The sequence below is a fragment of the Vigna radiata genome, chromosome 5, assembly GCF_000741045.1.
Source record: "Vigna radiata var. radiata cultivar VC1973A chromosome 5, Vradiata_ver6, whole genome shotgun sequence".
NCBI lineage: Eukaryota > Viridiplantae > Streptophyta > Magnoliopsida > Fabales > Fabaceae > Vigna > Vigna radiata.
In genome coordinates this window covers 2,164,278-2,177,539 of record NC_028355.1, presented here as the reverse complement: position 1 = coordinate 2,177,539, position 13,262 = coordinate 2,164,278, and the positions used below count along the sequence as shown (strand labels likewise).

Genomic DNA, 13,262 nt, shown 5'->3' with positions numbered 1-13,262 from the left:
GACTGGAATAATTGACTATCAAGTGAGATAATCGATTATTCTTATTAGTTTTTGACAATAACCTATTTTTTCTAGTTTTGGTGCATCTTAGACATATCTAAATGATCAACTTAGGATTTGTAACACTATAAGATTGACACGAAAACATGTTTATTGATGAAAATATAGTACTATATTGTTTATTTGTTAGAAACCAACTCAACAACTCAGAAGTGGCTAAACTCAAATTCACACTTTCTAATGCAGAATTTTGCAAACTACGGATGTGAACAAATCACAATAAACCTAATCACAGATCCTATACTTTAGAATTTCACTAGTCAAAACCTCTAAAAATGAATCAAAAACCATACAAAACTCATCCTATCAACTATCATTCAATTCTACATCAGATATCTCTAATCTCAAGGTCTCAACCAATCTAAAATGACCTTAGAACAACACCAGAAACTCAAATTTACTCATACAACTTGTACTTCAAATTTTCACCTATCAATACTTCATTTTATGCCTAGGAATGACTTATAAATTATCCCAACCACTTATCCTCAATACTATAAAAGATTTGACATCATTCAACATCTCAATAACAACATTTAAAACAAGAATCAGTTCCAAACTAAATTAGAAATGCATACCAAAATAATTCAATCAATAATCAAAATTCCAAAACACTTCAAAACTAATAACCATCATTTTAACAAAATTCAACAACATGCATCAATTTCATAAACTACCAAACATCCTTTCATACTCAAACACTAAATTATCAAAATATAACACTAGCTTCCCTTACTTTTTTGGAAAGCTACAACAACTTTATCAAGCACATTATCCCTGTCTTAGCTTAGAGAACTCTAAGACTGCCTACAAACCATAGAATTTTGATCAGAGGGAGTCCTTAGGACCATTGATTAACAAAGAATAAGGAAGAGTGATTGGAAGACACATGTGTCATCCTATTTGCATGTGACCTAAACAGAAAATCAAAGAAAAAAAATAGAATATAACTTACTTTATGGAGAAAATTGATCGAATGATGTTGTAGAACTCACTTCAGTGATCGTCTAGACAATTTCTGATCATTAAATAAATGTCCCAAAAGTCAGAAATCTTAGAGAAAAATGAAAGGAAACTCAGATAATGAGTTCAAAAACAAGTATCATCGACGACCAAAATTCGTTGAAAATGTAGTCGGTAATATTTATCGGCAGAATCTTATATTTGTCAATAATTACCGATAAAAAAATTCATCGATAAATATAGGAAAAATCAATCGATAAACATAACAAATCCGTCAATAATTACTAATGGATAAATTTGTCGATAATTACCAGCAGATAAATTCGTCGATAAATATCCAGATCTGGTTCATCTTCTTTCTCTTTTCCATTCTTTTGTTTTCTCAGTTTCTCACTTTTTTATCATTCTTCATTCATTCCTAAACCAAAACAAAAACCAAATTCATTCCAAAACCAAAATCAAAGACTAAATCTAGATACCCTAATTGTTTTAGAAACTCTAAAATTGGGAAAAATCCTCAATCTGTTTTACGAATAATCATCTTTTCTTCATCTCCAATGGCACATCACGCCACAACTAAGCCAGTGTTCTCGCAACAACCATTTTTTCTTCATTTCCAATAACACACTATGTCATAATATTTTTTTCTTTATCTCGCAGTGGAGGCGTTCTACCTCTATCATTTGTAGTGTTTCTATTTGCTTGATGGAAGATATGGCAATGTCCAATACTGCTTCGAGTGGTTCTCCTTCGTCAAAGAGTCTTGTAGTTGCAGTGACCTAAGCTGAGGGAGAAAAATGGCTCTTAAGATGAGAGAAAAGAAAATGACCATAGTAGCTTGCGAGAGAGAAAAATATAATGGTTCGCGAAAAGAGAAAAATTGAGTGGAAATTTTACTGCTTTTTTTACCAATGGATTTTGTCTATTGGTAATTATCGAAAGATTTTCTTTGTCAATAATTACCAAAGAATTTACCGACGAGATTTTCATCGATAATATATGTCGATAATTAAAATTTTAAGAATCTATCAGTAAAGTAAATTTATTGATAAACTTATTTATATCATTAATTTCATAAAATGTTTTGGGATAACGAGATATATTTATGAAATTCTATTAATATTATTATTATTATTAAATTATTAAATACTCAGTTTCATTATTTTAAAATATCTCTCCTCTTTAATATTTTATTTTTTAATTCAATATATATATATATATATATATATATATATATATATATATATATATATATATATATATATATATTACCTTTTATATTAATAATTTAATTTCATATATTAATAATTTTCTTTTAAATTTATAAAATTTAAAGGCAAATTATTATCTAAAATGAAAGTTGTGAAAAAGTTTTCTAAAAAACCTTATGATTATATTTGACTTTTGGTTAAAATATTTAAAATATATTTTCTCCAGAATTTGTCAAACAAGAATACGTAACAAATTAAAATGTTGGTTTAAGTTTGTGATGCAAAACATGTGTCTCATGATTACTATATTAAACAGTGATATAATTTTTTTTTTGTTAATTGTTTTTACATGATATGTTATTATATAATGAAAGTAATATTGATTGATATGATGAAAAATATGTTAAAAATTAAATAAATACAATGAAGAAATTAAATAAAAGACTTAACATAATAATAGAAACAATTCATAAATAGATAATTTTCTTTTATCATAGACTTTTAACCAAAGTCTTATAATTTATTACATGCTTAATTTAAATAAAAATAGTCGTAAATTTGAATATTGAGATTATTTTAAAGGTATGATATAATAATTTAAATAATTTGAAGAGATAATAATATTGAGTAAATTGCATCATAGAGCCCACTCAATTGAAGATAGTATAGCCTTTGGTTTAGTGTGAAAGTGACGTAGTCGAGTCCCACTCCACAATTATTTGTCACTACTAAGCCAAACTGCAATTATATCGCGAATAATGAATTTCTCTCTCTTTTATTTCAAGATAAAGACACATGAAAAACAGCTGTAGCCAAGTTAGCTTTTTTGTTCTCTTATCCCTTTTTATTCATTAAATATATTTAATTTACATTCTAATAACAGAATAGAAACAACCTTACATTTATAAGATCTAGTTACTTGTCGTATCATATGACACTCTTAAATAATAAGATATAAGCTTCAAAGTTTAATTATGCTTTTGTGTATAGAATAAAAATATATATATTTTAATAGTTTATTAGGTTGAAATTTAAAAAAAAATTATGAATCCTGTGAAAGCTTTTCTGTTCACTTGTTATATGAGTTTCTTTTTTTATAATATCGATGGTGTTGAAATAAGTCATGATGAAAGAACCATAAAAGTTTGTGAGAAGGAGAGTGTTGATATCTGGATCAATGGTTGTTCAACACTTCAACATTATTCTTTATGTTTGTAAAAGTTAGCATTGTTCATATATTATTTGCTAACAATTTTTGTCATTCAACTTTTATGTGGTTTGACTTGATAAAGGAAGCAAAGAAGAAGGGTTAGATCGAAAAACATACGTGTTTTGGAATGGACATAGAATTGTTTATTGTGAGGATGATCTCACAAGTAATTTTATTAGGTTTTTGAAAATCATTCAACACAAAGTTTTATGTTGTTATTCGTATTAGTATATATGTCTATGTTGAATGAGATTATGGAAAATTAATTTGATTTTACTTCATTATTTTGTAATGTGAATTTCACATGACTTCTAATTGAAAGAAGATGATCTCATACTTTATAATAGGAATAATTGAGAATGTAATGTAAATAAATTATAATATGGAAACATTTATTTCATTGTTTTTTTTTAATTCAAGTACATTAGTTTATTTACTAATATATTGTATCATATCACTTAAACTAAACGTTAAAATTCTTATTTTTTTAACGTTATATGATTTGATTATGAAACTCTCATTTTCGATATCATTTAATTATGAAAATCCAATGTTTTGAAGTTATATAGTGTCAACTCCCGAAAATGACACGTGTAAAGGGGTAGATGTCTCAAAATATAGAGACAAGTGTATACTAAGAGGTTTCGGTGGTAATATATAAGTTCATTTTTTCAATTTTCGGGCCACTCTCTCTGCATGCGTCCATTCTCTCCAAAATTCTAAAGTTTCTTTTCTCCTCCATCTCTCTAAAAATCTCTTCCTTTTCTCTAGAATTCTTCTTTACTCTTCCATCTTTTTCCTCAAACGAACACCGACTAAGCAATCTATGAGGCATGGTCATTTTTTCCACTGATCAAAATCAAGTCTAGAGTTGGTAAGTTCATTCTCTTCTTAGAAATTTTGTTTCCAGACACATGCAAGCCAAGTTCTTGGTTGCATGCGTTCATCACCTTCTTATTCCCAATTCTGATCACACTTGTGGTATTTTGGGTTGGTCTAGGATCGCAAATCAGTGAATTGTAGATTCTTAAGATTTCTCATTGTTGAGAGCAAATCCCTGAAGTGGTAGAGTTGTTTGGTCCAGTTAAGAGGTAAGGGAAGCTTGTAATTTAATTATGATTCTGTTTTATGAATGGTTGCATGATTGAATGATGTTATGTTTGGTGATTTGGTTGTTATTGGAATACTGTATGTCTGTTTGTATGTGTTAATGATTGATAAATGGCATGAACTGGGTAGGAATATGGTTTGATTGTAACTCTGCAGTATTCTTCAAAATTATGTAATTGTTGCCAAGAGTCCTTTGTGACCGTTCGATTTTCCTTGGTATGTTTGGTCTTAACCGGATTCTTCTCCTGTAGAGAATCAGTTAATGACCAATCGATCTATATTGTATATAATTGAGAATAATCGTTCGGTTTATGTATAGTATTCTATTGTTCATCTAGTAGATTTGCCTAGTTCAAATATTCTATATAATTTTAAGTCTTCAATATTAGTTATACTCCCAATTGTAAGTACGTTTAATATTTTAGTGTTCGAAATTTATTTGTTCATTTTGTATAAGCTCAAGTAGTGCTCGGTCATGGAATAGCACTCGCTCTTTGAAGTGCTCGGTCATGGACTAGCACTCGGTCTTTGAAGTGCTCGGTCTTGTACTGGCGCTCGGTCTCTTAAAGAGTGTTTGGTCTTGTACTGACACTCGATCTCTTAAAGAGTGTTCGACCTTGTACTGGCACTCGGTTTCTTAAAGAGTGTTCGGTTTTGTACTAGCACTCGTTCTCTTCGTAGTAATCAGTCTTGCGGTTGTATTCGGTTCTAATGGCGTTCGGCCTAAGCCAGTAGTGTTTGGCTTAAGCTCATAGTGTTTGGCCCAAACCAATAAGCGTTCGGCCAAGTTCATGGAGTTCGACCTAAGTCAAGAAATGTTCGGCCTAAGGTCCAAGTTCTCGGCTCATGCGTGAATCTTCTTCCGTTCGGTATTGTATAAAGATTTTGTAATCTCTTCTTCTTAGTCTTGTTCAAAGGTGGGATTGGTTTTACTGTTTGTATGACTTTACTTAAAGATGTTATGAATGATGAAGTATGATGGTATAAAAGTATGTTGTAATAATTCTAGTGAGATGTTAAAGTACGAAAGGATAATTGTAGGATGGATATTGAAGAGAATTCCAAGGCGGAATATCTCATGGATGGTTTTTGAATGGTAAAGTATGAATGTGGTTATGCTAAGCTGGCATTCCAATGGTCACTGAGTCTCAAGTAGAGAATGGTGGCGCATGTGATGATAATAGCAGGAGACCTGATCGCGTTAGCTTGGTGTTCCAGCTAGCGGACTAAACTCATGTATAGTTTACGGTTTTCCAGCTACAATGAGGGATGGCTAACCCCGTGTGACGGCTTGCGATTTTCCAGCCTTTGGTATTCGCGTTGTGTTCCAGTTTACCTTTCCACGAGTGCAAAAACGGCCATAACTATATATTCATACAGTCCGGACAATCAATGTAATACGGTCGGTTATATAATATATTGTATGGTTTATGTGTATGTATAATTTTATTATGTGCTTGCAGGAATTGTATGTTAACATAGTTAATTAAATTACACTAGCTTACCCTTATTTCCTGTCTTGTCATGTTGTCCATTCGGTCATCCTTGTCATTGCAATGATCATCCTGTGGTTGTGAACAGAGCGTGCTGAAGATACTTTGGAGCATGCACTGGATGGAGAGGAGCATTTCTATTAGAGTAAGACTGTTCGGTCTTGTATTCCTTTTTGTATTAGTTTAGGACCGTTCGTTTATTACTTCGATTGTATGACCGTTCGGTTTATACTTGTATTAATATCAGTATAGGTTTTCTGTAAAGTTTTAAATTTATGGTTATTTTAAGCTAACTGTAAATTAACTTTATTTTTCTATAATTATCCTACTGTATTATAAATATAAGAACTCTTAATTATAGTTTACAGTTATATTTTTGGGATCTTACATATAATCATATGCAATTATTTCAACCTGAAATTATTTTGAACTGTAAAAATACTAATTTGACATTGAAAATTTCTCTAGGAAGGGAAATGATGCAATCCTTGACAAAGGCAAGCTAATCATGTTACACACTCTTAATTTTATTTTATATGTTCTTTTGCTTCTCCGTTCAAAAGTTGATATAACAACTTTTTCTTTCAATGCTAGACTCTCATTAGTCTACATATGGTATCCACAATCATGAATTTGAACCTAAGATTTTAGGTTGAAGCAAGGAAAGAATATTATCGATGCATACAACAAGGAAAAACTTTATTTTTCCTTCTGAGGAATAATGAAAGAGAAGAATAAAAATTAAAATTGAAGAACAAAAATTCTATTATTATTGTTATTATTATTTATGTTTTTCTTTCTCTGGGCAAATAATAATGCATACAGATAAAGTATAGATACCTAGAGACTGTGACAGGGTATGGTAACCTACTAGTTAGAGAAAGAATTATTAACTTGGATATGCAATAAGCAATTCCTCTTTAAGGAAATAGCCTTGTTCTTTTTATCTCTGCCAGATATCACAAGTACGAACGTGTCAATGCATATACATAGACTTAGTACCGACCTTTTCATATTTTTATTTAATTAAAAAAAATTATAAATAAATAAATACATAACTATAATTTAAAATATACATATGAACACGTGTAAGAATATTTGTACAAGAGAATATGTGCATGTAACAGCACTACTGTTGAGTCATCGTTCAAGATAAATTTAAGGTGATATCGGTTGTACTCATGGTAGCTAGTACTTTTGAGAAATAATAGAGATATAACACAACTCTTTGTTTATATTTATAATGTTCAAAATTATATTAGTTGATCTTTTACTGGTAATAGTTTTATTTATGTTTTATTTTTAATTAATTTACAAAGATACTTACAATAAATAAAATTAAATAAATAGAAAGTTTTTCTAATTATCTTATTATATATTTTATTCTTAATAGATAAATATAAAGGTATGCCGTAGAGTAATAAACTTGATGTTTGTTCATGCTCCACTGCAGAAAATCTGTCTGTTTCGAAAAATGCATTTATGTAGAAGAAAAGAAATGCCAAAATTTGATATCTTTGAAAAATTTTGAGGTATAAAGTCTTTGTTTAATGGAATTAATTCCTTACACTAAAATTAAGGTGCAAACAAATTAACTAAGATGAGGTAATATATGATGGTGTTCAAATTTCAATAAGTTATAGAAACAAAGACAATATTTAAGTATGTTTTAGTTTACATATAAACATGTGACATATCAAAATAGTAAATATGAACTTGAGATTATGACTTGGGGATAAACATACATGTACATAAATTTTAGTTAACAGCAGTTCAGTTATATCATTATACAATCATAGTATCATTTCTTCAAGATAAAATCAAATTTGATAGAAAACATGAAAAGAATAATTAAAGATGTTAAATGGTTGTTCTTCGAAATATATATATATATATATATATATATATATATATATATATATATATATATATATATTAAATAGAGTAGTGTGAGTATCTTAATCCTTGTACAGCTATGCATATACGTTTAAAAAATTCAAATTAAATTTAAAATAACAATTAAATATAGGTCAAGGATCTCTATTTATATTAATTTGAGTTTCTGATGTTTATATTACAACATTTATCTTTTGGATAATTCTTTCAATACATTACTTTAATCCCTTGCAGTATTTAAATCTACCTCTGTATACTTGTTATGGATAGTCAATATTTCATTTATAATGTCAAAGTTTTTCTTAAATTTTATTGTTTTTGTCATCCTACTTGAATTTTCTCAGTCTCCTTTCTTTTATATTAGCCTGTGAGTTTTCTAAAATATTGATGTCTTATGGATAATTCCTCTATTTTTATTCTTTTCTTGAAAGGTTGAAGTTAATATTTATGGTATAATTGAATAGTGTTATACCCATATTTTAAATGGATAGTATTTTGAGGACTTCAAGTCTAATAATTTAACAGTATAATTGGATTGATAGGAATTAAACATATATTAGGTTAACACTTTTTTACTTCAAAAAAATTAGTAAATTTGTTGTTAATTTGGCTTTTGAATTTTTATATTCAAGAATTAGGATGACAAAGATTTACACAGAAGTAAAAATGTTGTTCATTCTTTGACTAGGTTTTTCCAAACACAAGTAACATTCCAAAACTATGTATATCCATCATTAAATTATAAATTTTTATTTCTTGAATTGATAAAATTAGTTTGTTGTCATAAAATATATTTTCAGTAATCAATCACATGTATTAATATTATTTTTATTTTACTGTATTAAGTTATATGCACAATATAAATTCATGTATATTCACTTAGAATGCTCAATGGTTTTTGCATGAGAGAGCTTTATATATTGTAGTTTTGAATAAACTGTTAGAGGTTGTGTCCTTGTGTAAGTGTTTTATCATAACCATCATTTTCTGTGTACTTTGTAATGTAATTTTGATTATTAGAACCGTTTTAGCCACAAAAGTTTTGTTATTTTGTTTATCTCTTAAATAGTATATCACTTGCTAAAAAATTAGAAATCCTCCTTTCTATGATTGAACATGTTACTTTAACTGGTTATCTTTGATAAAGAAAAATATATTAATCAACTCTAAAATGTTGAAGAGAAGTTAAAAAGAAAAAAAAAATCACTAAAATGATAAAGTTTATAAAAACATTACTTAAAAAGTGAAAATTATAATTTATATACCCAATAAAACAAAAAAATTTAACCTTTATTATATTTGAAAAATAATCCCAAAATCAAATCCCACTATATAATTGATATTGTCCATAATAATGAATATCACAATAAATAGATAAATAGAAATTTTTGTAATTATCTTATTGTAATATTTATTCTTAGTAGATAAATATGAATGTAAGGCGGTAAAGTAATAAACTTGATGTTTGTTTATCCTCGACTGCAGAAAATATATGTCTGTTTCGAAAGATGCATTTGTGTAGAAGAAAAGGAAGGTCAAAATTTGATATCTTTTGAAAAAATTGAGGTATAAAGTCATCAATTCTTCACACTAAAGTTAAGGTGCAAACAAATTAATGAAGTAATATGTGATGATGTTCAAATTTCAACAATTTATAGAAGCAAAATTTAAGTATGTTTTAGTCTACATGCAAACATGTCATATCAAAATAGCAAATATCAGTTTGATGTTATTATATTTGAGGTAAAACATGAAACATTTATGAATAAATTATTTTAGCAACCACCATTCATTCATATATCAATATAAGTTTTTTTTAAGTAGAGTACTATGATTATCCTAATCTTCTTGTACAGCTATGCACATATCTTTAATAAAATAAAACTAACTATTAAATAGCACCAGTATTTCATTTATATTTAATTTGGAGTTTTATGATGTTATATATTACAACTTTTTTCTTTTTTTATATTTTTTGAATACATTACTTTGGCCTCACGCAGAATTTAAACTTACCTCTTATACATAAGTAATGAACATTTCAATAATTTTGTACAAGATGTCATCTAGGTCAATATCAGATATAGACTTTCCTACAACAAACTTATCTTTGCCTTCCATCTCAAAATAAATTTTCAAAACTTTTGTTGCAATATATAGGATCTTTTCCAACATCATCTTTTTTTTCATAGAACACTGCTGATACTTTCAAAACTTTTTTCCTTCTCATGTTCTTGAAGTTGTAATTTGCTTGTTGGGCCTTGTACAAAAGAATGACTTATATTTTAGGCCCACTTAGTCTTCACATGTGGACTTCACTTTCATCACCACAATCTATATTTATTTTATTCTATGATATAAATTAATAAAATATAACATTTAATTTTGATCTTATTTATATATTAATATTTTTCTGTTTAAATTTATGCACATATTTAGTATATAATTATTTTATAAAGATATAAATTTTATAAAATTAAATTAAAAATATTATATATGAGAAAACTTTTCTAATTTATCAATATTTATAATTAGATTTAAAAACTTATGATTTATATATATATATATATATATATATATATATATATATATATATATATATATATATATATATATATATATATATATTTATATTGTATGAAAAATAAAAACAAGATATCAAAGATACTTGTTCAGTTATTTTTTTTATCTTGGGTTTAATGTCTTGTTTTTATTTATCATTACCTATCTTTGTGCCAAAAAGATATTGAATATATTGAAACATTTATTATATAAGAAAAAAAAGTAATATTTTTTTAAACATATTCTTTATTCCCACAAAAAATGTTTTAATTTTGATTCTTATAATTTTTTTGTGCTTCTAGACTTTTAAGTTTTAAAATCATAGCTTTAACAAGAACAAAAAATTTGTTGACCTCCAAACTTATGTTTTCTAAAACATATAATAATTAATAAATAGAAATAATGGGATTTTAATTTTAATTAATAATATTATAAGTTTAAATTTTGTTTTAGAATTTAAGGGGTTGAAGTGGTGATTTATTTTTACATAAGTCAAAGGACAAGTTTTTTCCTTATATGAATAAAAAATGTCAGTTTCCAGTAATAGAGTTCACAAGTACCACTGGTAAAAACCTCAAATTTTCTTAAGAAAAACTATGGTTATTTTTATTATTAAAAAAAACTATTGAAATTGAATTATTTGTAATTAAATGAGTTAAACCAAAATCAATAATTACAAAATTGAAGTTTTAGTCTCTAATTCTATGATATAGAACCAAAAATTAGATATCTAAAATGAGTTTCAACCAATAGTTAGTTTCTAGATTAAAATCATCATCTTTTAGATTACTTAATATAATTAATTAATTTTTTATATGTGGTTAATCTAGTTAATATTTCGTCAAAATGTTATAAAACATACATCTCTATCTATATATAACAGAATTATTTGTCATAAGTTTTTTTATAATATTGAGTGTATACAATTTACTATTAATTTTATTTTTATTAATATAATTATTTGTTATATTATTTTTTAAATTTTATATTTATTTTTTATTACTATTTTTTAAAAATATATATTTTATAAATTTAATAGTAATAAAAATAATTAATTTTTTATAGTTTTATAATCAAAATAAAAGTGGACGCCTCCACATAATCACTTGTATTTCAACTGCTATATAATAATAATAATAATAATAATGTAATTCTTTTTATATTAGCAAAATATATATAGAATACCATCTATAATTCTTTTTATTTGAAATTATATAATGTTGCAATAGTTTGTTTTAAATCATTTCACAACTATATTTTATTTTATTTTAAAACTATCATTTATTTTGAAATTATATACATTGATTTTTAAATCGTTGGGCATTTTGAACTTTTGTACATTGTTAAATATTTTAGATTTTAAATAATGTTTTCTTAGTGCCCCTATAAATGTTTAATTGTATAAGTTTTAAGATATTTTTTAAACGGTTAGAATATTTTATTGGTTGCTATTAATATTTTAAAATTTAATTTTTTATTGTTATATTTTTATTTTTATTTAATTTATCTTTTATTTAAATTTATTTTCATTTACTGTTATTATAATTTGAAATTTTGGTTTAATATATATATATATATATATATATATATATATATATATATATATATATATATATAAATGAATAAATAATCTTTCAAACATATTATTTATTTTCATACAAAAATATATTTTAAATCTCTATTCTTCTTAATCTTTTAAAGTTTTAAAATCATACTTGATAAGAAAAATTTGTTAACGTCCAAACTCACTGATTTGAAATCGCTATTGTTTCAGAGTTATTGTAATCGATTACAAAGGATTATATGGCCTGTACTTGTTTGAGGATTTCACCTAACTTAGTCATCATACTTGGATCTTTCCTCTGGACGGTCCAAATCTTAGTTTTCAAGTCTTACTCACACTTAAATATTAAAAAGAAGTCTCATCCAAGAAATTTAAAATAAATACTTAAATTTTCTTTGTGGCGATGAGGACGTCAAGTCGCCATGGTTCACCGCCAAGATAACTGGGTTTAAAATCTTTGATTTCTCGTTTGAATTTCTTGTTTTCTTTTTTTTACCTTGAAATAGCAAAACATGTCAAGGGGTGAATCTGCTTCTTTTTGTTCTATTTACAAACGTCACTTCATCCTTCGAATTGGTGGATCACACTCCGAGTCACTCAGGACCGCCTTTCGTCCAGTTCTACTGTCATGTACACATGTGTACCTCATCAACCAACGCGACGATGTGGTGGTGAGGACGCATGGTTACATTTACCACTTTCCAAGGAGCTAACGTCATTCATGTAGTCGTTCACCGCCAAGATAGCCGGGTTTAAAATCTTTGATTTCTGGTTTGAATTTCTTGTTTTCTTTTTTTTTATCTTGTAATAGTTAAACATGTTAAGGGGTGAATCTGCTACTTTTTGTTCTTTTTATAATGGATCACGTCACTTTATCCTTGGAAGAGGTGGATCACACTCCTTCGCCGAGTCGCTCAGGACCGCCTTTCGTCCAGTTCTAGTATCAAGTACACGTGTGTATCTCATTAACCTACGCGGCGGTGAGGACACATGGTTACATTTATCACTTTCCAAGGAGGTCATTCGGTTATAGTCGTCATGGTTCACCCCTAAGATAGTCTTTTTTAAAATCTTTGATTTTTGGTTTGAATTTCTTGTTTTCTTTTTTTTGTTATCTTGTAATAGCTAAACATGTTAAGGGATGAATATGCTTCCTTCTGTTCTTTTTACAGTGACTTTTTTTGCATTTCAAT

General features: G+C 27.0%; 1 long non-coding RNA gene across 1 annotated transcript; it reads left to right on the top strand.

The window, feature by feature from the left end:
• Positions 1 to 4,155: 4,155 nt before the first annotated feature.
• Positions 4,156 to 6,262, top strand: LOC111241563. The gene is made up of 3 exons (XR_002667619.1): positions 4,156 to 4,318; positions 4,445 to 4,535; positions 6,136 to 6,262. It is a non-coding gene; the product is annotated as an uncharacterized LOC111241563 (long non-coding RNA).
• Positions 6,263 to 13,262: the final 7,000 nt, after the last annotated feature.